The sequence below is a fragment of the Schistocerca cancellata genome, unplaced genomic scaffold (genome assembly GCF_023864275.1).
Source record: "Schistocerca cancellata isolate TAMUIC-IGC-003103 unplaced genomic scaffold, iqSchCanc2.1 HiC_scaffold_888, whole genome shotgun sequence".
Lineage (NCBI taxonomy): Eukaryota > Metazoa > Arthropoda > Insecta > Orthoptera > Acrididae > Schistocerca > Schistocerca cancellata.
The window spans coordinates 17,533-45,264 of NW_026046898.1; the positions used below are offsets into that span (position 1 = coordinate 17,533).

At 55.2% G+C, this 27,732-nt stretch overlaps 29 non-coding genes across 29 annotated transcripts; all 29 read left to right on the plus strand.

The window, feature by feature from the left end:
- Positions 1–288: 288 nt before the first annotated feature.
- On the plus strand, positions 289–407 carry LOC126148512 (5S ribosomal RNA). The gene has a single exon (XR_007530496.1). It is a non-coding gene; the product is annotated as a 5S ribosomal RNA (ribosomal RNA).
- An 844-nt stretch (positions 408–1,251) lies between these two features.
- Positions 1,252–1,370, plus strand: LOC126148495 (5S ribosomal RNA). Its single transcript, XR_007530480.1, has one exon. It is a non-coding gene; the product is annotated as a 5S ribosomal RNA (ribosomal RNA).
- An 845-nt stretch (positions 1,371–2,215) lies between these two features.
- On the plus strand, positions 2,216–2,334 carry LOC126148524 (5S ribosomal RNA). The gene has a single exon (XR_007530507.1). It is a non-coding gene; the product is annotated as a 5S ribosomal RNA (ribosomal RNA).
- An 845-nt stretch (positions 2,335–3,179) lies between these two features.
- Positions 3,180–3,298, plus strand: LOC126148496 (5S ribosomal RNA). Its single transcript, XR_007530481.1, has one exon. It is a non-coding gene; the product is annotated as a 5S ribosomal RNA (ribosomal RNA).
- An 845-nt stretch (positions 3,299–4,143) lies between these two features.
- On the plus strand, positions 4,144–4,262 carry LOC126148536 (5S ribosomal RNA). The gene has a single exon (XR_007530519.1). It is a non-coding gene; the product is annotated as a 5S ribosomal RNA (ribosomal RNA).
- An 850-nt stretch (positions 4,263–5,112) lies between these two features.
- LOC126148497 (5S ribosomal RNA) lies at positions 5,113–5,231 on the plus strand. Its single transcript, XR_007530482.1, has one exon. It is a non-coding gene; the product is annotated as a 5S ribosomal RNA (ribosomal RNA).
- An 845-nt stretch (positions 5,232–6,076) lies between these two features.
- LOC126148543 (5S ribosomal RNA) lies at positions 6,077–6,195 on the plus strand. The gene has a single exon (XR_007530524.1). It is a non-coding gene; the product is annotated as a 5S ribosomal RNA (ribosomal RNA).
- Positions 6,196–7,045: 850 nt separating this feature from the next.
- On the plus strand, positions 7,046–7,164 carry LOC126148498 (5S ribosomal RNA). The gene has a single exon (XR_007530483.1). It is a non-coding gene; the product is annotated as a 5S ribosomal RNA (ribosomal RNA).
- An 845-nt stretch (positions 7,165–8,009) lies between these two features.
- Positions 8,010–8,128, plus strand: LOC126148499 (5S ribosomal RNA). Its single transcript, XR_007530484.1, has one exon. It is a non-coding gene; the product is annotated as a 5S ribosomal RNA (ribosomal RNA).
- Positions 8,129–8,973: 845 nt separating this feature from the next.
- LOC126148544 (5S ribosomal RNA) lies at positions 8,974–9,092 on the plus strand. The gene has a single exon (XR_007530525.1). It is a non-coding gene; the product is annotated as a 5S ribosomal RNA (ribosomal RNA).
- An 845-nt stretch (positions 9,093–9,937) lies between these two features.
- LOC126148501 (5S ribosomal RNA) lies at positions 9,938–10,056 on the plus strand. Its single transcript, XR_007530486.1, has one exon. It is a non-coding gene; the product is annotated as a 5S ribosomal RNA (ribosomal RNA).
- Positions 10,057–10,901: 845 nt separating this feature from the next.
- Positions 10,902–11,020, plus strand: LOC126148502 (5S ribosomal RNA). The gene has a single exon (XR_007530487.1). It is a non-coding gene; the product is annotated as a 5S ribosomal RNA (ribosomal RNA).
- Positions 11,021–11,865: 845 nt separating this feature from the next.
- Positions 11,866–11,984, plus strand: LOC126148503 (5S ribosomal RNA). Its single transcript, XR_007530488.1, has one exon. It is a non-coding gene; the product is annotated as a 5S ribosomal RNA (ribosomal RNA).
- Positions 11,985–12,829: 845 nt separating this feature from the next.
- On the plus strand, positions 12,830–12,948 carry LOC126148545 (5S ribosomal RNA). The gene has a single exon (XR_007530526.1). It is a non-coding gene; the product is annotated as a 5S ribosomal RNA (ribosomal RNA).
- An 845-nt stretch (positions 12,949–13,793) lies between these two features.
- Positions 13,794–13,912, plus strand: LOC126148547 (5S ribosomal RNA). Its single transcript, XR_007530528.1, has one exon. It is a non-coding gene; the product is annotated as a 5S ribosomal RNA (ribosomal RNA).
- Positions 13,913–14,764: 852 nt separating this feature from the next.
- LOC126148505 (5S ribosomal RNA) lies at positions 14,765–14,883 on the plus strand. Its single transcript, XR_007530489.1, has one exon. It is a non-coding gene; the product is annotated as a 5S ribosomal RNA (ribosomal RNA).
- Positions 14,884–15,728: 845 nt separating this feature from the next.
- LOC126148549 (5S ribosomal RNA) lies at positions 15,729–15,847 on the plus strand. Its single transcript, XR_007530529.1, has one exon. It is a non-coding gene; the product is annotated as a 5S ribosomal RNA (ribosomal RNA).
- Positions 15,848–16,692: 845 nt separating this feature from the next.
- Positions 16,693–16,811, plus strand: LOC126148506 (5S ribosomal RNA). Its single transcript, XR_007530490.1, has one exon. It is a non-coding gene; the product is annotated as a 5S ribosomal RNA (ribosomal RNA).
- An 845-nt stretch (positions 16,812–17,656) lies between these two features.
- LOC126148507 (5S ribosomal RNA) lies at positions 17,657–17,775 on the plus strand. The gene has a single exon (XR_007530491.1). It is a non-coding gene; the product is annotated as a 5S ribosomal RNA (ribosomal RNA).
- An 845-nt stretch (positions 17,776–18,620) lies between these two features.
- On the plus strand, positions 18,621–18,739 carry LOC126148508 (5S ribosomal RNA). The gene has a single exon (XR_007530492.1). It is a non-coding gene; the product is annotated as a 5S ribosomal RNA (ribosomal RNA).
- An 845-nt stretch (positions 18,740–19,584) lies between these two features.
- On the plus strand, positions 19,585–19,703 carry LOC126148550 (5S ribosomal RNA). The gene has a single exon (XR_007530530.1). It is a non-coding gene; the product is annotated as a 5S ribosomal RNA (ribosomal RNA).
- An 844-nt stretch (positions 19,704–20,547) lies between these two features.
- LOC126148509 (5S ribosomal RNA) lies at positions 20,548–20,666 on the plus strand. The gene has a single exon (XR_007530493.1). It is a non-coding gene; the product is annotated as a 5S ribosomal RNA (ribosomal RNA).
- An 845-nt stretch (positions 20,667–21,511) lies between these two features.
- Positions 21,512–21,630, plus strand: LOC126148551 (5S ribosomal RNA). Its single transcript, XR_007530531.1, has one exon. It is a non-coding gene; the product is annotated as a 5S ribosomal RNA (ribosomal RNA).
- Positions 21,631–22,480: 850 nt separating this feature from the next.
- Positions 22,481–22,599, plus strand: LOC126148552 (5S ribosomal RNA). The gene has a single exon (XR_007530532.1). It is a non-coding gene; the product is annotated as a 5S ribosomal RNA (ribosomal RNA).
- An 850-nt stretch (positions 22,600–23,449) lies between these two features.
- On the plus strand, positions 23,450–23,568 carry LOC126148510 (5S ribosomal RNA). The gene has a single exon (XR_007530494.1). It is a non-coding gene; the product is annotated as a 5S ribosomal RNA (ribosomal RNA).
- An 845-nt stretch (positions 23,569–24,413) lies between these two features.
- Positions 24,414–24,532, plus strand: LOC126148535 (5S ribosomal RNA). Its single transcript, XR_007530518.1, has one exon. It is a non-coding gene; the product is annotated as a 5S ribosomal RNA (ribosomal RNA).
- Positions 24,533–25,377: 845 nt separating this feature from the next.
- LOC126148553 (5S ribosomal RNA) lies at positions 25,378–25,496 on the plus strand. Its single transcript, XR_007530533.1, has one exon. It is a non-coding gene; the product is annotated as a 5S ribosomal RNA (ribosomal RNA).
- Positions 25,497–26,341: 845 nt separating this feature from the next.
- On the plus strand, positions 26,342–26,460 carry LOC126148554 (5S ribosomal RNA). Its single transcript, XR_007530534.1, has one exon. It is a non-coding gene; the product is annotated as a 5S ribosomal RNA (ribosomal RNA).
- Positions 26,461–27,305: 845 nt separating this feature from the next.
- On the plus strand, positions 27,306–27,424 carry LOC126148555 (5S ribosomal RNA). The gene has a single exon (XR_007530535.1). It is a non-coding gene; the product is annotated as a 5S ribosomal RNA (ribosomal RNA).
- Positions 27,425–27,732: the final 308 nt, after the last annotated feature.

Below are 27,732 nucleotides of genomic sequence, written 5' to 3' on the forward strand. Positions count from 1 at the left end.
GCTGAACACCAGGGACAAGATGCGTCCTCCGCTAGTGTCGAAGGCTGCACGCGCCCAGCGAATGACAGGGGGTGCAACGAGCAGCAGTGCGTCTCACACACGCGGCGGTGCGCCCGCCAATTCGGCCGTCACTCTGCTGGGACGCCGGGCGCGCCTCCCCGCGCCGTCCTCGAGGAACTGGCGGTTGCGGAAGGAAGCGCTTTCGTCAAATGCGGCCGAAAACTAACATTTTGTGTGTTGGGAGAAAAGCCGAACGCGAATTCTGCCGTGCTCCTACATTAGATGAGCGCCAACGGCCATACCATGATGAATACACCGGTTCTCGTCCGATCACCGAAGTTAAGCATCATCGGGCCCGGCTAGTACTTGGATGGGTGACCGCCTGGGAAACCCGGGTGCTGTTGGCTCCCTTCCTGTTTTTTTTTGTTATGTCGCCAGCCCAATTTTCAAACTACCTTTCTGTTGTGACAAAGATGCTTCCTTAAGCCTTTTAAACTACTGTAATGGTACGAAAATGCAGTAATTAACTCAGTTTGAGGGAGAATGTGCTAACCAAGTTTGCCAAGAAGACTTTGAAAACGACAAAACAGTACGAATCGGCAGGTGACTTCTGAAATACGTACCGCCTATTGTTGTGTAGGAGTTTAGAGTTCCAAATTTGATTTGTAACCACGAATTTATTCCTTAGTCGTCTCGTCTCGTCTCGTCTCGTCTCCTCCCGCAGACGTTTGTCGTGCTTGCGCTGTCATATGGACCACGACCCGAGCGGCAGCGAGCGGCAGTCGAGCAAAGTCGGGACAAGTCGGGACGGGGACAGGGACAGGGATAGGAATGGTGCGAATGCACTGCAAATTTCGCAGACACCTGGTGTGAGGCGAGGCGAGGCGAGGCGAGGCGAGGAAGCCCACATCGCTACCAGTGGGCCCTCCAGCACGACACTGCCGCACCCCGCACAGGCCCTCCGCTGAACACCAGGGACAAGATGCGTCCTCCGCTAGTGTCGAAGGCTGCACGCGCCCAGCGAATGACAGGGGGTGCAACGAGCAGCAGTGCGTCTCACACACGCGGCGGTGCGCCCGCCAATTCGGCCGTCACTCTGCTGGGACGCCGGGCGCGCCTCCCCGCGCCGTCCTCGAGGAACTGGCGGTTGCGGAAGGAAGCGCTTTCGTCAAATGCGGCCGAAAACTAACATTTTGTGTGTTGGGAGAAAAGCCGAAAGCGAATTCTGCCGTGCTCCTACTTTAGATGAGCGCCAACGGCCATACCATGATGAATACACCGGTTCTCGTCCGATCACCGAAGTTAAGCGTCATCGGGCCCGGCTAGTACTTGGATGGGTGACCGCCTGGGAAACCCGGGTGCTGTTGGCTCCCTTCCTGTTTTTTTTTGTTATGTCGCCAGCCCAATTTTCAAACTACCTTTCTGTTGTGACAAAGATGCTTCCTTAAGCCTTTTAAACTACTGTAATGGTACGAAAATGCAGTAATTAACTCAGTTTGAGGGAGAATGTGCTAACCAAGTTTGCCAAGAAGACTTTGAAAACGACAAAACAGTACGAATCGGCAGGTGACTTCTGAAATACGTCACCGCCTATTGTTGTGTAGGAGTTTAGAGTTCCAAATTTGATTTGTAACCACGAATTTATTCCTTAGTCGTCTCGTCTCGTCTCGTCTCGTCTCGTCCCGCAGACGTTTGTCGTGCTTGCGCTGTCATATGGACCACGACCCGAGCGGCAGCGAGCGGCAGTCGAGCAAAGTCGGGACAAGTCGGGACGGGGACAGGGACAGGGATAGGAATGGTGCGAATGCACTGCAAATTACGCAGACACCTGGTGTGAGGCGAGGCGAGGCGAGGCGAGGCGAGGAAGCCCACATCGCTACCAGTGGGCCCTCCAGCACGACACTGCCGCACCCCGCACAGGCCCTCCGCTGAACACCAGGGACAAGATGCGTCCTCCGCTAGTGTCGAAGGCTGCACGCGCCCAGCGAATGACAGGGGGTGCAACGAGCAGCAGTGCGTCTCACACACGCGGCGGTGCGCCCGCCAATTCGGCCGTCACTCTGCTGGGACGCCGGGCGCGCCTCCCCGCGCCGTCCTCGAGGAACTGGCGGTTGCGGAAGGAAGCGCTTTCGTCAAATGCGGCCGAAAACTAACATTTTGTGTGTTGGGAGAAAAGCCGAACGCGAATTCTGCCGTGCTCCTACATTAGATGAGCGCCAACGGCCATACCATGATGAATACACCGGTTCTCGTCCGATCACCGAAGTTAAGCATCATCGGGCCCGGCTAGTACTTGGATGGGTGACCGCCTGGGAAACCCGGGTGCTGTTGGCTCCCTTCCTGTTTTTTTTTGTTATGTCGCCAGCCCAATTTTCAAACTACCTTTCTGTTGTGACAAAGATGCTTCCTTAAGCCTTTTAAACTACTGTAATGGTACGAAAATGCAGTAATTAACTCAGTTTGAGGGAGAATGTGCTAACCAAGTTTGCCAAGAAGACTTTGAAAACGACAAAACAGTACGAATCGGCAGGTGACTTCTGAAATACGTCACCGCCTATTGTTGTGTAGGAGTTTAGAGTTCCAAATTTGATTTGTAACCACGAATTTATTCCTTAGTCGTCTCGTCTCGTCTCGTCTCGTCTCGTCCCGCAGACGTTTGTCGTGCTTGCGCTGTCATATGGACCACGACCCGAGCGGCAGCGAGCGGCAGTCGAGCAAAGTCGGGACAAGTCGGGACGGGGACAGGGACAGGGATAGGAATGGTGCGAATGCACTGCAAATTTCGCAGACACCTGGTGTGAGGCGAGGCGAGGCGAGGCGAGGCGAGGAAGCCCACATCGCTACCAGTGGGCCCTCCAGCACGACACTGCCGCACCCCGCACAGGCCCTCCGCTGAACACCAGGGACAAGATGCGTCCTCCGCTAGTGTCGAAGGCTGCACGCGCCCAGCGAATGACAGGGGGTGCAACGAGCAGCAGTGCGTCTCACACACGCGGCGGTGCGCCCGCCAATTCGGCCGTCACTCTGCTGGGACGCCGGGCGCGCCTCCCCGCGCCGTCCTCGAGGAACTGGCGGTTGCGGAAGGAAGCGCTTTCGTCAAATGCGGCCGAAAACTAACATTTTGTGTGTTGGGAGAAAAGCCGAAAGCGAATTCTGCCGTGCTCCTACTTTAGATGAGCGCCAACGGCCATACCATGATGAATACACCGGTTCTCGTCCGATCACCGAAGTTAAGCGTCATCGGGCCCGGCTAGTACTTGGATGGGTGACCGCCTGGGAAACCCGGGTGCTGTTGGCTCCCTTCCTGTTTTTTTTTGTTATGTCGCCAGCCCAATTTTCAAACTACCTTTCTGTTGTGACAAAGATGCTTCCTTAAGCCTTTTAAACTACTGTAATGGTACGAAAATGCAGTAATTAACTCAGTTTGAGGGAGAATGTGCTAACCAAGTTTGCCAAGAAGACTTTGAAAACGACAAAACAGTACGAATCGGCAGGTGACTTCTGAAATACGTCACCGCCTATTGTTGTGTAGGAGTTTAGAGTTCCAAATTTGATTTGTAACCACGAATTTATTCCTTAGTCGTCTCGTCTCGTCTCGTCTCGTCTCGTCCCGCAGACGTTTGTCGTGCTTGCGCTGTCATATGGACCACGACCCGAGCGGCAGCGAGCGGCAGTCGAGCAAAGTCGGGACAAGTCGGGACGGGGACAGGGACAGGGATAGGAATGGTGCGAATGCACTGCAAATTACGCAGACACCTGGTGTGAGGCGAGGCGAGGCGAGGCGAGGCGAGGAAGCCCACATCGCTACCAGTGGGCCCTCCAGCACGACACTGCCGCACCCCGCACAGGCCCTCCGCTGAACACCAGGGACAAGATGCGTCCTCCGCTAGTGTCGAAGGCTGCACGCGCCCAGCGAATGACAGGGGGTGCAACGAGCAGCAGTGCGTCTCACACACGCGGCGGTGCGCCCGCCAATTCGGCCGTCACTCTGCTGGGACGCCGGGCGCGCCTCCCCGCGCCGTCCTCGAGGAACTGGCGGTTGCGGAAGGAAGCGCTTTCGTCAAATGCGGCCGAAAACTAACATTTTGTGTGTTGGGAGAAAAGCCGAACGCGAATTCTGCCGTGCTCCTACATTAGATGAGCGCCAACGGCCATACCATGATGAATACACCGGTTCTCGTCCGATCACCGAAGTTAAGCATCATCGGGCCCGGCTAGTACTTGGATGGGTGACCGCCTGGGAAACCCGGGTGCTGTTGGCTCCCTTCCTGTTTTTTTTTGTTATGTCGCCAGCCCAATTTTCAAACTACCTTTCTGTTGTGACAAAGATGCTTCCTTAAGCCTTTTAAACTACTGTAATGGTACGAAAATGCAGTAATTAACTCAGTTTGAGGGAGAATGTGCTAACCAAGTTTGCCAAGAAGACTTTGAAAACGACAAAACAGTACGAATCGGCAGGTGACTTCTGAAATACGTCACCGCCTATTGTTGTGTAGGAGTTTAGAGTTCCAAATTTGATTTGTAACCACGAATTTATTCCTTAGTCGTCTCGTCTCGTCTCGTCTCGTCTCGTCCCGCAGACGTTTGTCGTGCTTGCGCTGTCATATGGACCACGACCCGAGCGGCAGCGAGCGGCAGTCGAGCAAAGTCGGGACAAGTCGGGACGGGGACAGGGACAGGGATAGGAATGGTGCGAATGCACTGCAAACTACGCAGACACCTGGTGTGAGGCGAGGCGTGGCGAGGCGAGGCGAGGCGAGGAAGCCCACATCGCTACCAGTGGGCCCTCCAGCACGACACTGCCGCACCCCGCACAGGCCCTCCGCTGAACACCAGGGACAAGATGCGTCCTCCGCTAGTGTCGAAGGCTGCACGCGCCCAGCGAATGACAGGGGGTGCAACGAGCAGCAGTGCGTCTCACACACGCGGCGGTGCGCCCGCCAATTCGGCCGTCACTCTGCTGGGACGCCGGGCGCGCCTCCCCGCGCCGTCCTCGAGGAACTGGCGGTTGCGGAAGGAAGCGCTTTCGTCAAATGCGGCCGAAAACTAACATTTTGTGTGTTGGGAGAAAAGCCGAAAGCGAATTCTGCCGTGCTCCTACTTTAGATGAGCGCCAACGGCCATACCATGATGAATACACCGGTTCTCGTCCGATCACCGAAGTTAAGCGTCATCGGGCCCGGCTAGTACTTGGATGGGTGACCGCCTGGGAAACCCGGGTGCTGTTGGCTCCCTTCCTGTTTTTTTTTGTTATGTCGCCAGCCCAATTTTCAAACTACCTTTCTGTTGTGACAAAGATGCTTCCTTAAGCCTTTTAAACTACTGTAATGGTACGAAAATGCAGTAATTAACTCAGTTTGAGGGAGAATGTGCTAACCAAGTTTGCCAAGAAGACTTTGAAAACGACAAAACAGTACGAATCGGCAGGTGACTTCTGAAATACGTCACCGCCTATTGTTGTGTAGGAGTTTAGAGTTCCAAATTTGATTTGTAACCACGAATTTATTCCTTAGTCGTCTCGTCTCGTCTCGTCTCGTCTCGTCCCGCAGACGTTTGTCGTGCTTGCGCTGTCATATGGACCACGACCCGAGCGGCAGCGAGCGGCAGTCGAGCAAAGTCGGGACAAGTCGGGACGGGGACAGGGACAGGGATAGGAATGGTGCGAATGCACTGCAAATTACGCAGACACCTGGTGTGAGGCGAGGCGAGGCGAGGCGAGGCGAGGAAGCCCACATCGCTACCAGTGGGCCCTCCAGCACGACACTGCCGCACCCCGCACAGGCCCTCCGCTGAACACCAGGGACAAGATGCGTCCTCCGCTAGTGTCGAAGGCTGCACGCGCCCAGCGAATGACAGGGGGTGCAACGAGCAGCAGTGCGTCTCACACACGCGGCGGTGCGCCCGCCAATTCGGCCGTCACTCTGCTGGGACGCCGGGCGCGCCTCCCCGCGCCGTCCTCGAGGAACTGGCGGTTGCGGAAGGAAGCGCTTTCGTCAAATGCGGCCGAAAACTAACATTTTGTGTGTTGGGAGAAAAGCCGAACGCGAATTCTGCCGTGCTCCTACATTAGATGAGCGCCAACGGCCATACCATGATGAATACACCGGTTCTCGTCCGATCACCGAAGTTAAGCATCATCGGGCCCGGCTAGTACTTGGATGGGTGACCGCCTGGGAAACCCGGGTGCTGTTGGCTCCCTTCCTGTTTTTTTTTGTTATGTCGCCAGCCCAATTTTCAAACTACCTTTCTGTTGTGACAAAGATGCTTCCTTAAGCCTTTTAAACTACTGTAATGGTACGAAAATGCAGTAATTAACTCAGTTTGAGGGAGAATGTGCTAACCAAGTTTGCCAAGAAGACTTTGAAAACGACAAAACAGTACGAATCGGCAGGTGACTTCTGAAATACGTCACCGCCTATTGTTGTGTAGGAGTTTAGAGTTCCAAATTTGATTTGTAACCACGAATTTATTCCTTAGTCGTCTCGTCTCGTCTCGTCTCGTCTCGTCCCGCAGACGTTTGTCGTGCTTGCGCTGTCATATGGACCACGACCCGAGCGGCAGCGAGCGGCAGTCGAGCAAAGTCGGGACAAGTCGGGACGGGGACAGGGACAGGGATAGGAATGGTGCGAATGCACTGCAAACTACGCAGACACCTGGTGTGAGGCGAGGCGTGGCGAGGCGAGGCGAGGCGAGGAAGCCCACATCGCTACCAGTGGGCCCTCCTGCACGACACTGCCGCACCCCGCACAGGCCCTCCGCTGAACACCAGGGACAAGATGCGTCCTCCGCTAGTGTCGAAGGCTGCACGCGCCCAGCGAATGACAGGGGGTGCAACGAGCAGCAGTGCGTCTCACACACGCGGCGGTGCGCCCGCCAATTCGGCCGTCACTCTGCTGGGACGCCGGGCGCGCCTCCCCGCGCCGTCCTCGAGGAACTGGCGGTTGCGGAAGGAAGCGCTTTCGTCAAATGCGGCCGAAAACTAACATTTTGTGTGTTGGGAGAAAAGCCGAAAGCGAATTCTGCCGTGCTCCTACTTTAGATGAGCGCCAACGGCCATACCATGATGAATACACCGGTTCTCGTCCGATCACCGAAGTTAAGCGTCATCGGGCCCGGCTAGTACTTGGATGGGTGACCGCCTGGGAAACCCGGGTGCTGTTGGCTCCCTTCCTGTTTTTTTTTGTTATGTCGCCAGCCCAATTTTCAAACTACCTTTCTGTTGTGACAAAGATGCTTCCTTAAGCCTTTTAAACTACTGTAATGGTACGAAAATGCAGTAATTAACTCAGTTTGAGGGAGAATGTGCTAACCAAGTTTGCCAAGAAGACTTTGAAAACGACAAAACAGTACGAATCGGCAGGTGACTTCTGAAATACGTCACCGCCTATTGTTGTGTAGGAGTTTAGAGTTCCAAATTTGATTTGTAACCACGAATTTATTCCTTAGTCGTCTCGTCTCGTCTCGTCTCGTCTCGTCCCGCAGACGTTTGTCGTGCTTGCGCTGTCATATGGACCACGACCCGAGCGGCAGCGAGCGGCAGTCGAGCAAAGTCGGGACAAGTCGGGACGGGGACAGGGACAGGGATAGGAATGGTGCGAATGCACTGCAAATTACGCAGACACCTGGTGTGAGGCGAGGCGAGGCGAGGCGAGGCGAGGAAGCCCACATCGCTACCAGTGGGCCCTCCAGCACGACACTGCCGCACCCCGCACAGGCCCTCCGCTGAACACCAGGGACAAGATGCGTCCTCCGCTAGTGTCGAAGGCTGCACGCGCCCAGCGAATGACAGGGGGTGCAACGAGCAGCAGTGCGTCTCACACACGCGGCGGTGCGCCCGCCAATTCGGCCGTCACTCTGCTGGGACGCCGGGCGCGCCTCCCCGCGCCGTCCTCGAGGAACTGGTGGTTGCGGAAGGAAGCGCTTTCGTCAAATGCGGCCGAAAACTAACATTTTGTGTGTTGGGAGAAAAGCCGAAAGCGAATTCTGCCGTGCTCCTACTTTAGATGAGCGCCAACGGCCATACCATGATGAATACACCGGTTCTCGTCCGATCACCGAAGTTAAGCGTCATCGGGCCCGGCTAGTACTTGGATGGGTGACCGCCTGGGAAACCCGGGTGCTGTTGGCTCCCTTCCTGTTTTTTTTTGTTATGTCGCCAGCCCAATTTTCAAACTACCTTTCTGTTGTGACAAAGATGCTTCCTTAAGCCTTTTAAACTACTGTAATGGTACGAAAATGCAGTAATTAACTCAGTTTGAGGGAGAATGTGCTAACCAAGTTTGCCAAGAAGACTTTGAAAACGACAAAACAGTACGAATCGGCAGGTGACTTCTGAAATACGTCACCGCCTATTGTTGTGTAGGAGTTTAGAGTTCCAAATTTGATTTGTAACCACGAATTTATTCCTTAGTCGTCTCGTCTCGTCTCGTCTCGTCTCGTCCCGCAGACGTTTGTCGTGCTTGCGCTGTCATATGGACCACGACCCGAGCGGCAGCGAGCGGCAGTCGAGCAAAGTCGGGACAAGTCGGGACGGGGACAGGGACAGGGATAGGAATGGTGCGAATGCACTGCAAATTACGCAGACACCTGGTGTGAGGCGAGGCGAGGCGAGGCGAGGCGAGGAAGCCCACATCGCTACCAGTGGGCCCTCCAGCACGACACTGCCGCACCCCGCACAGGCCCTCCGCTGAACACCAGGGACAAGATGCGTCCTCCGCTAGTGTCGAAGGCTGCACGCGCCCAGCGAATGACAGGGGGTGCAACGAGCAGCAGTGCGTCTCACACACGCGGCGGTGCGCCCGCCAATTCGGCCGTCACTCTGCTGGGACGCCGGGCGCGCCTCCCCGCGCCGTCCTCGAGGAACTGGCGGTTGCGGAAGGAAGCGCTTTCGTCAAATGCGGCCGAAAACTAACATTTTGTGTGTTGGGAGAAAAGCCGAACGCGAATTCTGCCGTGCTCCTACATTAGATGAGCGCCAACGGCCATACCATGATGAATACACCGGTTCTCGTCCGATCACCGAAGTTAAGCATCATCGGGCCCGGCTAGTACTTGGATGGGTGACCGCCTGGGAAACCCGGGTGCTGTTGGCTCCCTTCCTGTTTTTTTTTGTTATGTCGCCAGCCCAATTTTCAAACTACCTTTCTGTTGTGACAAAGATGCTTCCTTAAGCCTTTTAAACTACTGTAATGGTACGAAAATGCAGTAATTAACTCAGTTTGAGGGAGAATGTGCTAACCAAGTTTGCCAAGAAGACTTTGAAAACGACAAAACAGTACGAATCGGCAGGTGACTTCTGAAATACGTCACCGCCTATTGTTGTGTAGGAGTTTAGAGTTCCAAATTTGATTTGTAACCACGAATTTATTCCTTAGTCGTCTCGTCTCGTCTCGTCTCGTCTCCTCCCGCAGACGTTTGTCGTGCTTGCGCTGTCATATGGACCACGACCCGAGCGGCAGCGAGCGGCAGTCGAGCAAAGTCGGGACAAGTCGGGACGGGGACAGGGACAGGGATAGGAATGGTGCGAATGCACTGCAAATTTCGCAGACACCTGGTGTGAGGCGAGGCGAGGCGAGGCGAGGCGAGGAAGCCCACATCGCTACCAGTGGGCCCTCCAGCACGACACTGCCGCACCCCGCACAGGCCCTCCGCTGAACACCAGGGACAAGATGCGTCCTCCGCTAGTGTCGAAGGCTGCACGCGCCCAGCGAATGACAGGGGGTGCAACGAGCAGCAGTGCGTCTCACACACGCGGCGGTGCGCCCGCCAATTCGGCCGTCACTCTGCTGGGACGCCGGGCGCGCCTCCCCGCGCCGTCCTCGAGGAACTGGCGGTTGCGGAAGGAAGCGCTTTCGTCAAATGCGGCCGAAAACTAACATTTTGTGTGTTGGGAGAAAAGCCGAAAGCGAATTCTGCCGTGCTCCTACTTTAGATGAGCGCCAACGGCCATACCATGATGAATACACCGGTTCTCGTCCGATCACCGAAGTTAAGCGTCATCGGGCCCGGCTAGTACTTGGATGGGTGACCGCCTGGGAAACCCGGGTGCTGTTGGCTCCCTTCCTGTTTTTTTTTGTTATGTCGCCAGCCCAATTTTCAAACTACCTTTCTGTTGTGACAAAGATGCTTCCTTAAGCCTTTTAAACTACTGTAATGGTACGAAAATGCAGTAATTAACTCAGTTTGAGGGAGAATGTGCTAACCAAGTTTGCCAAGAAGACTTTGAAAACGACAAAACAGTACGAATCGGCAGGTGACTTCTGAAATACGTCACCGCCTATTGTTGTGTAGGAGTTTAGAGTTCCAAATTTGATTTGTAACCACGAATTTATTCCTTAGTCGTCTCGTCTCGTCTCGTCTCGTCTCGTCCCGCAGACGTTTGTCGTGCTTGCGCTGTCATATGGACCACGACCCGAGCGGCAGCGAGCGGCAGTCGAGCAAAGTCGGGACAAGTCGGGACGGGGACAGGGACAGGGATAGGAATGGTGCGAATGCACTGCAAATTTCGCAGACACCTGGTGTGAGGCGAGGCGAGGCGAGGCGAGGCGAGGAAGCCCACATCGCTACCAGTGGGCCCTCCAGCACGACACTGCCGCACCCCGCACAGGCCCTCCGCTGAACACCAGGGACAAGATGCGTCCTCCGCTAGTGTCGAAGGCTGCACGCGCCCAGCGAATGACAGGGGGTGCAACGAGCAGCAGTGCGTCTCACACACGCGGCGGTGCGCCCGCCAATTCGGCCGTCACTCTGCTGGGACGCCGGGCGCGCCTCCCCGCGCCGTCCTCGAGGAACTGGCGGTTGCGGAAGGAAGCGCTTTCGTCAAATGCGGCCGAAAACTAACATTTTGTGTGTTGGGAGAAAAGCCGAAAGCGAATTCTGCCGTGCTCCTACTTTAGATGAGCGCCAACGGCCATACCATGATGAATACACCGGTTCTCGTCCGATCACCGAAGTTAAGCGTCATCGGGCCCGGCTAGTACTTGGATGGGTGACCGCCTGGGAAACCCGGGTGCTGTTGGCTCTCTTCCTGTTTTTTTTTGTTATGTCGCCAGCCCAATTTTCAAACTACCTTTCTGTTGTGACAAAGATGCTTCCTTAAGCCTTTTAAACTACTGTAATGGTACGAAAATGCAGTAATTAACTCAGTTTGAGGGAGAATGTGCTAACCAAGTTTGCCAAGAAGACTTTGGAAACGACAAAACAGTACGAATCGGCAGGTGACTTCTGAAATACGTCACCGCCTATTGTTGTGTAGGAGTTTAGAGTTCCAAATTTGATTTGTAACCACGAATTTATTCCTTAGTCGTCTCGTCTCGTCTCGTCTCGTCTCGTCCCGCAGACGTTTGTCGTGCTTGCGCTGTCATATGGACCACGACCCGAGCGGCAGCGAGCGGCAGTCGAGCAAAGTCGGGACAAGTCGGGACGGGGACAGGGACAGGGATAGGAATGGTGCGAATGCACTGCAAATTTCGCAGACACCTGGTGTGAGGCGAGGCGAGGCGAGGCGAGGCGAGGAAGCCCACATCGCTACCAGTGGGCCCTCCAGCACGACACTGCCGCACCCCGCACAGGCCCTCCGCTGAACACCAGGGACAAGATGCGTCCTCCGCTAGTGTCGAAGGCTGCACGCGCCCAGCGAATGACAGGGGGTGCAACGAGCAGCAGTGCGTCTCACACACGCGGCGGTGCGCCCGCCAATTCGGCCGTCACTCTGCTGGGACGCCGGGCGCGCCTCCCCGCGCCGTCCTCGAGGAACTGGCGGTTGCGGAAGGAAGCGCTTTCGTCAAATGCGGCCGAAAACTAACATTTTGTGTGTTGGGAGAAAAGCCGAAAGCGAATTCTGCCGTGCTCCTACTTTAGATGAGCGCCAACGGCCATACCATGATGAATACACCGGTTCTCGTCCGATCACCGAAGTTAAGCGTCATCGGGCCCGGCTAGTACTTGGATGGGTGACCGCCTGGGAAACCCGGGTGCTGTTGGCTCCCTTCCTGTTTTTTTTTGTTATGTCGCCAGCCCAATTTTCAAACTACCTTTCTGTTGTGACAAAGATGCTTCCTTAAGCCTTTTAAACTACTGTAATGGTACGAAAATGCAGTAATTAACTCAGTTTGAGGGAGAATGTGCTAACCAAGTTTGCCAAGAAGACTTTGAAAACGACAAAACAGTACGAATCGGCAGGTGACTTCTGAAATACGTCACCGCCTATTGTTGTGTAGGAGTTTAGAGTTCCAAATTTGATTTGTAACCACGAATTTATTCCTTAGTCGTCTCGTCTCGTCTCGTCTCGTCTCGTCCCGCAGACGTTTGTCGTGCTTGCGCTGTCATATGGACCACGACCCGAGCGGCAGCGAGCGGCAGTCGAGCAAAGTCGGGACAAGTCGGGACGGGGACAGGGACAGGGATAGGAATGGTGCGAATGCACTGCAAATTACGCAGACACCTGGTGTGAGGCGAGGCGAGGCGAGGCGAGGCGAGGAAGCCCACATCGCTACCAGTGGGCCCTCCAGCACGACACTGCCGCACCCCGCACAGGCCCTCCGCTGAACACCAGGGACAAGATGCGTCCTCCGCTAGTGTCGAAGGCTGCACGCGCCCAGCGAATGACAGGGGGTGCAACGAGCAGCAGTGCGTCTCACACACGCGGCGGTGCGCCCGCCAATTCGGCCGTCACTCTGCTGGGACGCCGGGCGCGCCTCCCCGCGCCGTCCTCGAGGAACTGGCGGTTGCGGAAGGAAGCGCTTTCGTCAAATGCGGCCGAAAACTAACATTTTGTGTGTTGGGAGAAAAGCCGAACGCGAATTCTGCCGTGCTCCTACATTAGATGAGCGCCAACGGCCATACCATGATGAATACACCGGTTCTCGTCCGATCACCGAAGTTAAGCATCATCGGGCCCGGCTAGTACTTGGATGGGTGACCGCCTGGGAAACCCGGGTGCTGTTGGCTCCCTTCCTGTTTTTTTTTGTTATGTCGCCAGCCCAATTTTCAAACTACCTTTCTGTTGTGACAAAGATGCTTCCTTAAGCCTTTTAAACTACTGTAATGGTACGAAAATGCAGTAATTAACTCAGTTTGAGGGAGAATGTGCTAACCAAGTTTGCCAAGAAGACTTTGAAAACGACAAAACAGTACGAATCGGCAGGTGACTTCTGAAATACGTCACCGCCTATTGTTGTGTAGGAGTTTAGAGTTCCAAATTTGATTTGTAACCACGAATTTATTCCTTAGTCGTCTCGTCTCGTCTCGTCTCGTCTCGTCCCGCAGACGTTTGTCGTGCTTGCGCTGTCATATGGACCACGACCCGAGCGGCAGCGAGCGGCAGTCGAGCAAAGTCGGGACAAGTCGGGACGGGGACAGGGACAGGGATAGGAATGGTGCGAATGCACTGCAAATTACGCAGACACCTGGTGTGAGGCGAGGCGAGGCGAGGCGAGGCGAGGAAGCCCACATCGCTACCAGTGGGCCCTCCAGCACGACACTGCCGCACCCCGCACAGGCCCTCCGCTGAACACCAGGGACAAGATGCGTCCTCCGCTAGTGTCGAAGGCTGCACGCGCCCAGCGAATGACAGGGGGTGCAACGAGCAGCAGTGCGTCTCACACACGCGGCGGTGCGCCCGCCAATTCGGCCGTCACTCTGCTGGGACGCCGGGCGCGCCTCCCCGCGCCGTCCTCGAGGAACTGGCGGTTGCGGAAGGAAGCGCTTTCGTCAAATGCGGCCGAAAACTAACATTTTGTGTGTTGGGAGAAAAGCCGAACGCGAATTCTGCCGTGCTCCTACATTAGATGAGCGCCAACGGCCATACCATGATGAATACACCGGTTCTCGTCCGATCACCGAAGTTAAGCATCATCGGGCCCGGCTAGTACTTGGATGGGTGACCGCCTGGGAAACCCGGGTGCTGTTGGCTCCCTTCCTGTTTTTTTTTTTGTTATGTCGCCAGCCCAATTTTCAAACTACCTTTCTGTTGTGACAAAGATGCTTCCTTAAGCCTTTTAAACTACTGTAATGGTACGAAAATGCAGTAATTAACTCAGTTTGAGGGAGAATGTGCTAACCAAGTTTGCCAAGAAGACTTTGAAAACGACAAAACAGTACGAATCGGCAGGTGACTTCTGAAATACGTCACCGCCTATTGTTGTGTAGGAGTTTAGAGTTCCAAATTTGATTTGTAACCACGAATTTATTCCTTAGTCGTCTCGTCTCGTCTCGTCTCGTCTCGTCCCGCAGACGTTTGTCGTGCTTGCGCTGTCATATGGACCACGACCCGAGCGGCAGCGAGCGGCAGTCGAGCAAAGTCGGGACAAGTCGGGACGGGGACAGGGACAGGGATAGGAATGGTGCGAATGCACTGCAAACTACGCAGACACCTGGTGTGAGGCGAGGCGTGGCGAGGCGAGGCGAGGCGAGGAAGCCCACATCGCTACCAGTGGGCCCTCCTGCACGACACTGCCGCACCCCGCACAGGCCCTCCGCTGAACACCAGGGACAAGATGCGTCCTCCGCTAGTGTCGAAGGCTGCACGCGCCCAGCGAATGACAGGGGGTGCAACGAGCAGCAGTGCGTCTCACACACGCGGCGGTGCGCCCGCCAATTCGGCCGTCACTCTGCTGGGACGCCGGGCGCGCCTCCCCGCGCCGTCCTCGAGGAACTGGCGGTTGCGGAAGGAAGCGCTTTCGTCAAATGCGGCCGAAAACTAACATTTTGTGTGTTGGGAGAAAAGCCGAAAGCGAATTCTGCCGTGCTCCTACTTTAGATGAGCGCCAACGGCCATACCATGATGAATACACCGGTTCTCGTCCGATCACCGAAGTTAAGCGTCATCGGGCCCGGCTAGTACTTGGATGGGTGACCGCCTGGGAAACCCGGGTGCTGTTGGCTCCCTTCCTGTTTTTTTTTGTTATGTCGCCAGCCCAATTTTCAAACTACCTTTCTGTTGTGACAAAGATGCTTCCTTAAGCCTTTTAAACTACTGTAATGGTACGAAAATGCAGTAATTAACTCAGTTTGAGGGAGAATGTGCTAACCAAGTTTGCCAAGAAGACTTTGAAAACGACAAAACAGTACGAATCGGCAGGTGACTTCTGAAATACGTCACCGCCTATTGTTGTGTAGGAGTTTAGAGTTCCAAATTTGATTTGTAACCACGAATTTATTCCTTAGTCGTCTCGTCTCGTCTCGTCTCGTCTCGTCCCGCAGACGTTTGTCGTGCTTGCGCTGTCATATGGACCACGACCCGAGCGGCAGCGAGCGGCAGTCGAGCAAAGTCGGGACAAGTCGGGACGGGGACAGGGACAGGGATAGGAATGGTGCGAATGCACTGCAAATTACGCAGACACCTGGTGTGAGGCGAGGCGAGGCGAGGCGAGGCGAGGAAGCCCACATCGCTACCAGTGGGCCCTCCAGCACGACACTGCCGCACCCCGCACAGGCCCTCCGCTGAACACCAGGGACAAGATGCGTCCTCCGCTAGTGTCGAAGGCTGCACGCGCCCAGCGAATGACAGGGGGTGCAACGAGCAGCAGTGCGTCTCACACACGCGGCGGTGCGCCCGCCAATTCGGCCGTCACTCTGCTGGGACGCCGGGCGCGCCTCCCCGCGCCGTCCTCGAGGAACTGGCGGTTGCGGAAGGAAGCGCTTTCGTCAAATGCGTCCGAAAACTAACATTTTGTGTGTTGGGAGAAAAGCCGAACGCGAATTCTGCCGTGCTCCTACATTAGATGAGCGCCAACGGCCATACCATGATGAATACACCGGTTCTCGTCCGATCACCGAAGTTAAGCATCATCGGGCCCGGCTAGTACTTGGATGGGTGACCGCCTGGGAAACCCGGGTGCTGTTGGCTCCCTTCCTGTTTTTTTTTGTTATGTCGCCAGCCCAATTTTCAAACTACCTTTCTGTTGTGACAAAGATGCTTCCTTAAGCCTTTTAAACTACTGTAATGGTACGAAAATGCAGTAATTAACTCAGTTTGAGGGAGAATGTGCTAACCAAGTTTGCCAAGAAGACTTTGAAAACGACAAAACAGTACGAATCGGCAGGTGACTTCTGAAATACGTCACCGCCTATTGTTGTGTAGGAGTTTAGAGTTCCAAATTTGATTTGTAACCACGAATTTATTCCTTAGTCGTCTCGTCTCGTCTCGTCTCGTCTCGTCCCGCAGACGTTTGTCGTGCTTGCGCTGTCATATGGACCACGACCCGAGCGGCAGCGAGCGGCAGTCGAGCAAAGTCGGGACAAGTCGGGACGGGGACAGGGACAGGGATAGGAATGGTGCGAATGCACTGCAAATTACGCAGACACCTGGTGTGAGGCGAGGCGAGGCGAGGCGAGGCGAGGAAGCCCACATCGCTACCAGTGGGCCCTCCAGCACGACACTGCCGCACCCCGCACAGGCCCTCCGCTGAACACCAGGGACAAGATGCGTCCTCCGCTAGTGTCGAAGGCTGCACGCGCCCAGCGAATGACAGGGGGTGCAACGAGCAGCAGTGCGTCTCACACACGCGGCGGTGCGCCCGCCAATTCGGCCGTCACTCTGCTGGGACGCCGGGCGCGCCTCCCCGCGCCGTCCTCGAGGAACTGGCGGTTGCGGAAGGAAGCGCTTTCGTCAAATGCGTCCGAAAACTAACATTTTGTGTGTTGGGAGAAAAGCCGAACGCGAATTCTGCCGTGCTCCTACATTAGATGAGCGCCAACGGCCATACCATGATGAATACACCGGTTCTCGTCCGATCACCGAAGTTAAGCGTCATCGGGCCCGGCTAGTACTTGGATGGGTGACCGCCTGGGAAACCCGGGTGCTGTTGGCTCCCTTCCTGTTTTTTTTTGTTATGTCGCCAGCCCAATTTTCAAACTACCTTTCTGTTGTGACAAAGATGCTTCCTTAAGCCTTTTAAACTACTGTAATGGTACGAAAATGCAGTAATTAACTCAGTTTGAGGGAGAATGTGCTAACCAAGTTTGCCAAGAAGACTTTGAAAACGACAAAACAGTACGAATCGGCAGGTGACTTCTGAAATACGTCACCGCCTATTGTTGTGTAGGAGTTTAGAGTTCCAAATTTGATTTGTAACCACGAATTTATTCCTTAGTCGTCTCGTCTCGTCTCGTCTCGTCTCGTCCCGCAGACGTTTGTCGTGCTTGCGCTGTCATATGGACCACGACCCGAGCGGCAGCGAGCGGCAGTCGAGCAAAGTCGGGACAAGTCGGGACGGGGACAGGGACAGGGATAGGAATGGTGCGAATGCACTGCAAATTTCGCAGACACCTGGTGTGAGGCGAGGCGAGGCGAGGCGAGGCGAGGAAGCCCACATCGCTACCAGTGGGCCCTCCAGCACGACACTGCCGCACCCCGCACAGGCCCTCCGCTGAACACCAGGGACAAGATGCGTCCTCCGCTAGTGTCGAAGGCTGCACGCGCCCAGCGAATGACAGGGGGTGCAACGAGCAGCAGTGCGTCTCACACACGCGGCGGTGCGCCCGCCAATTCGGCCGTCACTCTGCTGGGACGCCGGGCGCGCCTCCCCGCGCCGTCCTCGAGGAACTGGCGGTTGCGGAAGGAAGCGCTTTCGTCAAATGCGGCCGAAAACTAACATTTTGTGTGTTGGGAGAAAAGCCGAAAGCGAATTCTGCCGTGCTCCTACTTTAGATGAGCGCCAACGGCCATACCATGATGAATACACCGGTTCTCGTCCGATCACCGAAGTTAAGCGTCATCGGGCCCGGCTAGTACTTGGATGGGTGACCGCCTGGGAAACCCGGGTGCTGTTGGCTCCCTTCCTGTTTTTTTTTGTTATGTCGCCAGCCCAATTTTCAAACTACCTTTCTGTTGTGACAAAGATGCTTCCTTAAGCCTTTTAAACTACTGTAATGGTACGAAAATGCAGTAATTAACTCAGTTTGAGGGAGAATGTGCTAACCAAGTTTGCCAAGAAGACTTTGAAAACGACAAAACAGTACGAATCGGCAGGTGACTTCTGAAATACGTCACCGCCTATTGTTGTGTAGGAGTTTAGAGTTCCAAATTTGATTTGTAACCACGAATTTATTCCTTAGTCGTCTCGTCTCGTCTCGTCTCGTCTCGTCCCGCAGACGTTTGTCGTGCTTGCGCTGTCATATGGACCACGACCCGAGCGGCAGCGAGCGGCAGTCGAGCAAAGTCGGGACAAGTCGGGACGGGGACAGGGACAGGGATAGGAATGGTGCGAATGCACTGCAAATTACGCAGACACCTGGTGTGAGGCGAGGCGAGGCGAGGCGAGGCGAGGAAGCCCACATCGCTACCAGTGGGCCCTCCAGCACGACACTGCCGCACCCCGCACAGGCCCTCCGCTGAACACCAGGGACAAGATGCGTCCTCCGCTAGTGTCGAAGGCTGCACGCGCCCAGCGAATGACAGGGGGTGCAACGAGCAGCAGTGCGTCTCACACACGCGGCGGTGCGCCCGCCAATTCGGCCGTCACTCTGCTGGGACGCCGGGCGCGCCTCCCCGCGCCGTCCTCGAGGAACTGGCGGTTGCGGAAGGAAGCGCTTTCGTCAAATGCGGCCGAAAACTAACATTTTGTGTGTTGGGAGAAAAGCCGAACGCGAATTCTGCCGTGCTCCTACATTAGATGAGCGCCAACGGCCATACCATGATGAATACACCGGTTCTCGTCCGATCACCGAAGTTAAGCGTCATCGGGCCCGGCTAGTACTTGGATGGGTGACCGCCTGGGAAACCCGGGTGCTGTTGGCTCCCTTCCTGTTTTTTTTTGTTATGTCGCCAGCCCAATTTTCAAACTACCTTTCTGTTGTGACAAAGATGCTTCCTTAAGCCTTTTAAACTACTGTAATGGTACGAAAATGCAGTAATTAACTCAGTTTGAGGGAGAATGTGCTAACCAAGTTTGCCAAGAAGACTTTGAAAACGACAAAACAGTACGAATCGGCAGGTGACTTCTGAAATACGTCACCGCCTATTGTTGTGTAGGAGTTTAGAGTTCCAAATTTGATTTGTAACCACGAATTTATTCCTTAGTCGTCTCGTCTCGTCTCGTCTCGTCTCGTCCCGCAGACGTTTGTCGTGCTTGCGCTGTCATATGGACCACGACCCGAGCGGCAGCGAGCGGCAGTCGAGCAAAGTCGGGACAAGTCGGGACGGGGACAGGGACAGGGATAGGAATGGTGCGAATGCACTGCAAATTACGCAGACACCTGGTGTGAGGCGAGGCGAGGCGAGGCGAGGCGAGGAAGCCCACATCGCTACCAGTGGGCCCTCCAGCACGACACTGCCGCACCCCGCACAGGCCCTCCGCTGAACACCAGGGACAAGATGCGTCCTCCGCTAGTGTCGAAGGCTGCACGCGCCCAGCGAATGACAGGGGGTGCAACGAGCAGCAGTGCGTCTCACACACGCGGCGGTGCGCCCGCCAATTCGGCCGTCACTCTGCTGGGACGCCGGGCGCGCCTCCCCGCGCCGTCCTCGAGGAACTGGCGGTTGCGGAAGGAAGCGCTTTCGTCAAATGCGGCCGAAAACTAACATTTTGTGTGTTGGGAGAAAAGCCGAACGCGAATTCTGCCGTGCTCCTACATTAGATGAGCGCCAACGGCCATACCATGATGAATACACCGGTTCTCGTCCGATCACCGAAGTTAAGCATCATCGGGCCCGGCTAGTACTTGGATGGGTGACCGCCTGGGAAACCCGGGTGCTGTTGGCTCCCTTCCTGTTTTTTTTTGTTATGTCGCCAGCCCAATTTTCAAACTACCTTTCTGTTGTGACAAAGATGCTTCCTTAAGCCTTTTAAACTACTGTAATGGTACGAAAATGCAGTAATTAACTCAGTTTGAGGGAGAATGTGCTAACCAAGTTTGCCAAGAAGACTTTGAAAACGACAAAACAGTACGAATCGGCAGGTGACTTCTGAAATACGTACCGCCTATTGTTGTGTAGGAGTTTAGAGTTCCAAATTTGATTTGTAACCACGAATTTATTCCTTAGTCGTCTCGTCTCGTCTCGTCTCGTCTCCTCCCGCAGACGTTTGTCGTGCTTGCGCTGTCATATGGACCACGACCCGAGCGGCAGCGAGCGGCAGTCGAGCAAAGTCGGGACAAGTCGGGACGGGGACAGGGACAGGGATAGGAATGGTGCGAATGCACTGCAAATTTCGCAGACACCTGGTGTGAGGCGAGGCGAGGCGAGGCGAGGCGAGGAAGCCCACATCGCTACCAGTGGGCCCTCCAGCACGACACTGCCGCACCCCGCACAGGCCCTCCGCTGAACACCAGGGACAAGATGCGTCCTCCGCTAGTGTCGAAGGCTGCACGCGCCCAGCGAATGACAGGGGGTGCAACGAGCAGCAGTGCGTCTCACACACGCGGCGGTGCGCCCGCCAATTCGGCCGTCACTCTGCTGGGACGCCGGGCGCGCCTCCCCGCGCCGTCCTCGAGGAACTGGCGGTTGCGGAAGGAAGCGCTTTCGTCAAATGCGGCCGAAAACTAACATTTTGTGTGTTGGGAGAAAAGCCGAAAGCGAATTCTGCCGTGCTCCTACTTTAGATGAGCGCCAACGGCCATACCATGATGAATACACCGGTTCTCGTCCGATCACCGAAGTTAAGCGTCATCGGGCCCGGCTAGTACTTGGATGGGTGACCGCCTGGGAAACCCGGGTGCTGTTGGCTCCCTTCCTGTTTTTTTTTGTTATGTCGCCAGCCCAATTTTCAAACTACCTTTCTGTTGTGACAAAGATGCTTCCTTAAGCCTTTTAAACCACTGTAATGGTACGAAAATGCAGTAATTAACTCAGTTTGAGGGAGAATGTGCTAACCAAGTTTGCCAAGAAGACTTTGAAAACGACAAAACAGTACGAATCGGCAGGTGACTTCTGAAATACGTCACCGCCTATTGTTGTGTAGGAGTTTAGAGTTCCAAATTTGATTTGTAACCACGAATTTATTCCTTAGTCGTCTCGTCTCGTCTCGTCTCGTCTCGTCCCGCAGACGTTTGTCGTGCTTGCGCTGTCATATGGACCACGACCCGAGCGGCAGCGAGCGGCAGTCGAGCAAAGTCGGGACAAGTCGGGACGGGGACAGGGACAGGGATAGGAATGGTGCGAATGCACTGCAAATTACGCAGACACCTGGTGTGAGGCGAGGCGAGGCGAGGCGAGGCGAGGAAGCCCACATCGCTACCAGTGGGCCCTCCAGCACGACACTGCCGCACCCCGCACAGGCCCTCCGCTGAACACCAGGGACAAGATGCGTCCTCCGCTAGTGTCGAAGGCTGCACGCGCCCAGCGAATGACAGGGGGTGCAACGAGCAGCAGTGCGTCTCACACACGCGGCGGTGCGCCCGCCAATTCGGCCGTCACTCTGCTGGGACGCCGGGCGCGCCTCCCCGCGCCGTCCTCGAGGAACTGGCGGTTGCGGAAGGAAGCGCTTTCGTCAAATGCGGCCGAAAACTAACATTTTGTGTGTTGGGAGAAAAGCCGAACGCGAATTCTGCCGTGCTCCTACATTAGATGAGCGCCAACGGCCATACCATGATGAATACACCGGTTCTCGTCCGATCACCGAAGTTAAGCATCATCGGGCCCGGCTAGTACTTGGATGGGTGACCGCCTGGGAAACCCGGGTGCTGTTGGCTCCCTTCCTGTTTTTTTTTGTTATGTCGCCAGCCCAATTTTCAAACTACCTTTCTGTTGTGACAAAGATGCTTCCTTAAGCCTTTTAAACTACTGTAATGGTACGAAAATGCAGTAATTAACTCAGTTTGAGGGAGAATGTGCTAACCAAGTTTGCCAAGAAGACTTTGAAAACGACAAAACAGTACGAATCGGCAGGTGACTTCTGAAATACGTCACCGCCTATTGTTGTGTAGGAGTTTAGAGTTCCAAATTTGATTTGTAACCACGAATTTATTCCTTAGTCGTCTCGTCTCGTCTCGTCTCGTCTCGTCCCGCAGACGTTTGTCGTGCTTGCGCTGTCATATGGACCACGACCCGAGCGGCAGCGAGCGGCAGTCGAGCAAAGTCGGGACAAGTCGGGACGGGGACAGGGACAGGGATAGGAATGGTGCGAATGCACTGCAAACTACGCAGACACCTGGTGTGAGGCGAGGCGTGGCGAGGCGAGGCGAGGCGAGGAAGCCCACATCGCTACCAGTGGGCCCTCCTGCACGACACTGCCGCACCCCGCACAGGCCCTCCGCTGAACACCAGGGACAAGATGCGTCCTCCGCTAGTGTCGAAGGCTGCACGCGCCCAGCGAATGACAGGGGGTGCAACGAGCAGCAGTGCGTCTCACACACGCGGCGGTGCGCCCGCCAATTCGGCCGTCACTCTGCTGGGACGCCGGGCGCGCCTCCCCGCGCCGTCCTCGAGGAACTGGCGGTTGCGGAAGGAAGCGCTTTCGTCAAATGCGGCCGAAAACTAACATTTTGTGTGTTGGGAGAAAAGCCGAACGCGAATTCTGCCGTGCTCCTACATTAGATGAGCGCCAACGGCCATACCATGATGAATACACCGGTTCTCGTCCGATCACCGAAGTTAAGCATCATCGGGCCCGGCTAGTACTTGGATGGGTGACCGCCTGGGAAACCCGGGTGCTGTTGGCTCCCTTCCTGTTTTTTTTTGTTATGTCGCCAGCCCAATTTTCAAACTACCTTTCTGTTGTGACAAAGATGCTTCCTTAAGCCTTTTAAACTACTGTAATGGTACGAAAATGCAGTAATTAACTCAGTTTGAGGGAGAATGTGCTAACCAAGTTTGCCAAGAAGACTTTGAAAACGACAAAACAGTACGAATCGGCAGGTGACTTCTGAAATACGTCACCGCCTATTGTTGTGTAGGAGTTTAGAGTTCCAAATTTGATTTGTAACCACGAATTTATTCCTTAGTCGTCTCGTCTCGTCTCGTCTCGTCTCGTCCCGCAGACGTTTGTCGTGCTTGCGCTGTCATATGGACCACGACCCGAGCGGCAGCGAGCGGCAGTCGAGCAAAGTCGGGACAAGTCGGGACGGGGACAGGGACAGGGATAGGAATGGTGCGAATGCACTGCAAACTACGCAGACACCTGGTGTGAGGCGAGGCGTGGCGAGGCGAGGCGAGGCGAGGAAGCCCACATCGCTACCAGTGGGCCCTCCTGCACGACACTGCCGCACCCCGCACAGGCCCTCCGCTGAACACCAGGGACAAGATGCGTCCTCCGCTAGTGTCGAAGGCTGCACGCGCCCAGCGAATGACAGGGGGTGCAACGAGCAGCAGTGCGTCTCACACACGCGGCGGTGCGCCCGCCAATTCGGCCGTCACTCTGCTGGGACGCCGGGCGCGCCTCCCCGCGCCGTCCTCGAGGAACTGGCGGTTGCGGAAGGAAGCGCTTTCGTCAAATGCGGCCGAAAACTAACATTTTGTGTGTTGGGAGAAAAGCCGAAAGCGAATTCTGCCGTGCTCCTACTTTAGATGAGCGCCAACGGCCATACCATGATGAATACACCGGTTCTCGTCCGATCACCGAAGTTAAGCGTCATCGGGCCCGGCTAGTACTTGGATGGGTGACCGCCTGGGAAACCCGGGTGCTGTTGGCTCCCTTCCTGTTTTTTTTTGTTATGTCGCCAGCCCAATTTTCAAACTACCTTTCTGTTGTGACAAAGATGCTTCCTTAAGCCTTTTAAACTACTGTAATGGTACGAAAATGCAGTAATTAACTCAGTTTGAGGGAGAATGTGCTAACCAAGTATGCCAAGAAGACTTTGAAAACGACAAAACAGTACGAATCGGCAGGTGACTTCTGAAATACGTCACCGCCTATTGTTGTGTAGGAGTTTAGAGTTCCAAATTTGATTTGTAACCACGAATTTATTCCTTAGTCGTCTCGTCTCGTCTCGTCTCGTCTCGTCCCGCAGACGTTTGTCGTGCTTGCGCTGTCATATGGACCACGACCCGAGCGGCAGCGAGCGGCAGTCGAGCAAAGTCGGGACAAGTCGGGACGGGGACAGGGACAGGGATAGGAATGGTGCGAATGCACTGCAAATTACGCAGACACCTGGTGTGAGGCGAGGCGAGGCGAGGCGAGGCGAGGAAGCCCACATCGCTACCAGTGGGCCCTCCAGCACGACACTGCCGCACCCCGCACAGGCCCTCCGCTGAACACCAGGGACAAGATGCGTCCTCCGCTAGTGTCGAAGGCTGCACGCGCCCAGCGAATGACAGGGGGTGCAACGAGCAGCAGTGCGTCTCACACACGCGGCGGTGCGCCCGCCAATTCGGCCGTCACTCTGCTGGGACGCCGGGCGCGCCTCCCCGCGCCGTCCTCGAGGAACTGGCGGTTGCGGAAGGAAGCGCTTTCGTCAAATGCGGCCGAAAACTAACATTTTGTGTGTTGGGAGAAAAGCCGAACGCGAATTCTGCCGTGCTCCTACATTAGATGAGCGCCAACGGCCATACCATGATGAATACACCGGTTCTCGTCCGATCACCGAAGTTAAGCATCATCGTGCCCGGCTAGTACTTGGATGGGTGACCGCCTGGGAAACCCGGGTGCTGTTGGCTCCCTTCCTGTTTTTTTTTGTTATGTCGCCAGCCCAATTTTCAAACTACCTTTCTGTTGTGACAAAGATGCTTCCTTAAGCCTTTTAAACTACTGTAATGGTACGAAAATGCAGTAATTAACTCAGTTTGAGGGAGAATGTGCTAACCAAGTTTGCCAAGAAGACTTTGAAAACGACAAAACAGTACGAATCGGCAGGTGACTTCTGAAATACGTCACCGCCTATTGTTGTGTAGGAGTTTAGAGTTCCAAATTTGATTTGTAACCACGAATTTATTCCTTAGTCGTCTCGTCTCGTCTCGTCTCGTCTCGTCCCGCAGACGTTTGTCGTGCTTGCGCTGTCATATGGACCACGACCCGAGCGGCAGCGAGCGGCAGTCGAGCAAAGTCGGGACAAGTCGGGACGGGGACAGGGACAGGGATAGGAATGGTGCGAATGCACTGCAAATTACGCAGACACCTGGTGTGAGGCGAGGCGAGGCGAGGCGAGGCGAGGAAGCCCACATCGCTACCAGTGGGCCCTCCAGCACGACACTGCCGCACCCCGCACAGGCCCTCCGCTGAACACCAGGGACAAGATGCGTCCTCCGCTAGTGTCGAAGGCTGCACGCGCCCAGCGAATGACAGGGGGTGCAACGAGCAGCAGTGCGTCTCACACACGCGGCGGTGCGCCCGCCAATTCGGCCGTCACTCTGCTGGGACGCCGGGCGCGCCTCCCCGCGCCGTCCTCGAGGAACTGGCGGTTGCGGAAGGAAGCGCTTTCGTCAAATGCGGCCGAAAACTAACATTTTGTGTGTTGGGAGAAAAGCCGAACGCGAATTCTGCCGTGCTCCTACATTAGATGAGCGCCAACGGCCATACCATGATGAATACACCGGTTCTCGTCCGATCACCGAAGTTAAGCATCATCGGGCCCGGCTAGTACTTGGATGGGTGACCGCCTGGGAAACCCGGGTGCTGTTGGCTCCCTTCCTGTTTTTTTTTGTTATGTCGCCAGCCCAATTTTCAAACTACCTTTCTGTTGTGACAAAGATGCTTCCTTAAGCCTTTTAAACTACTGTAATGGTACGAAAATGCAGTAATTAACTCAGTTTGAGGGAGAATGTGCTAACCAAGTTTGCCAAGAAGACTTTGAAAACGACAAAACAGTACGAATCGGCAGGTGACTTCTGAAATACGTCACCGCCTATTGTTGTGTAGGAGTTTAGAGTTCCAAATTTGATTTGTAACCACGAATTTATTCCTTAGTCGTCTCGTCTCGTCTCGTCTCGTCTCCTCCCGCAGACGTTTGTCGTGCTTGCGCTGTCATATGGACCACGACCCGAGCGGCAGCGAGCGGCAGTCGAGCAAAGTCGGGACAAGTCGGGACGGGGACAGGGACAGGGATAGGAATGGTGCGAATGCACTGCAAATTACGCAGACACCTGGTGTGAGGCGAGGCGAGGCGAGGCGAGGCGAGGAAGCCCACATCGCTACCAGTGGGCCCTCCAGCACGACACTGCCGCACCCCGCACAGGCCCTCCGCTGAACACCAGGGACAAGATGCGTCCTCCGCTAGTGTCGAAGGCTGCACGCGCCCAGCGAATGACAGGGGGTGCAACGAGCAGCAGTGCGTCTCACACACGCGGCGGTGCGCCCGCCAATTCGGCCGTCACTCTGCTGGGACGCCGGGCGCGCCTCCCCGCGCCGTCCTCGAGGAACTGGCGGTTGCGGAAGGAAGCGCTTTCGTCAAATGCGGCCGAAAACTAACATTTTGTGTGTTGGGAGAAAAGCCGAAAGCGAATTCTGCCGTGCTCCTACATTAGATGAGCGCCAACGGCCATACCATGATGAATACACCGGTTCTCGTCCGATCACCGAAGTTAAGCATCATCGGGCCCGGCTAGTACTTGGATGGGTGACCGCCTGGGAAACCCGGGTGCTGTTGGCTCCCTTCCTGTTTTTTTTTGTTATGTCGCCAGCCCAATTTTCAAACTACCTTTCTGTTGTGACAAAGATGCTTCCTTAAGCCTTTTAAACTACTGTAATGGTACGAAAATGCAGTAATTAACTCAGTTTGAGGGAGAATGTGCTAACCAAGTTTGCCAAGAAGACTTTGAAAACGACAAAACAGTACGAATCGGCAGGTGACTTCTGAAATACGTCACCGCCTATTGTTGTGTAGGAGTTTAGAGTTCCAAATTTGATTTGTAACCACGAATTTATTCCTTAGTCGTCTCGTCTCGTCTCGTCTCGTCTCGTCCCGCAGACGTTTGTCGTGCTTGCGCTGTCATATGGACCACGACCCGAGCGGCAGCGAGCGGCAGTCGAGCAAAGTCGGGACAAGTCGGGACGGGGACAGGGACAGGGATAGGAATGGTGCGAATGCACTGCAAATTACGCAGACACCTGGTGTGAGGCGAGGCGAGGCGAGGCGAGGCGAGGAAGCCCACATCGCTACCAGTGGGCCCTCCAGCACGACACTGCCGCACCCCGCACAGGCCCTCCGCTGAACACCAGGGACAAGATGCGTCCTCCGCTAGTGTCGAAGGCTGCACGCGCCCAGCGAATGACAGGGGGTGCAACGAGCAGCAGTGCGTCTCACACACGCGGCGGTGCGCCCGCCAATTCGGCCGTCACTCTGCTGGGACGCCGGGCGCGCCTCCCCGCGCCGTCCTCGAGGAACTGGCGGTTGCGGAAGGAAGCGCTTTCGTCAAATGCGGCCGAAAACTAACATTTTGTGTGTTGGGAGAAAAGCCGAAAGCGAATTCTGCCGTGCTCCTACATTAGATGAGCGCCAACGGCCATACCATGATGAATACACCGGTTCTCGTCCGATCACCGAAGTTAAGCATCATCGGGCCCGGCTAGTACTTGGATGGGTGACCGCCTGGGAAACCCGGGTGCTGTTGGCTCCCTTCCTGTTTTTTTTTGTTATGTCGCCAGCCCAATTTTCAAACTACCTTTCTGTTGTGACAAAGATGCTTCCTTAAGCCTTTTAAACTACTGTAATGGTACGAAAATGCAGTAATTAACTCAGTTTGAGGGAGAATGTGCTAACCAAGTTTGCCAAGAAGACTTTGAAAACGACAAAACAGTACGAATCGGCAGGTGACTTCTGAAATACGTCACCGCCTATTGTTGTGTAGGAGTTTAGAGTTCCAAATTTGATTTGTAACCACGAATTTATTCCTTAGTCGTCTCGTCTCGTCTCGTCTCGTCT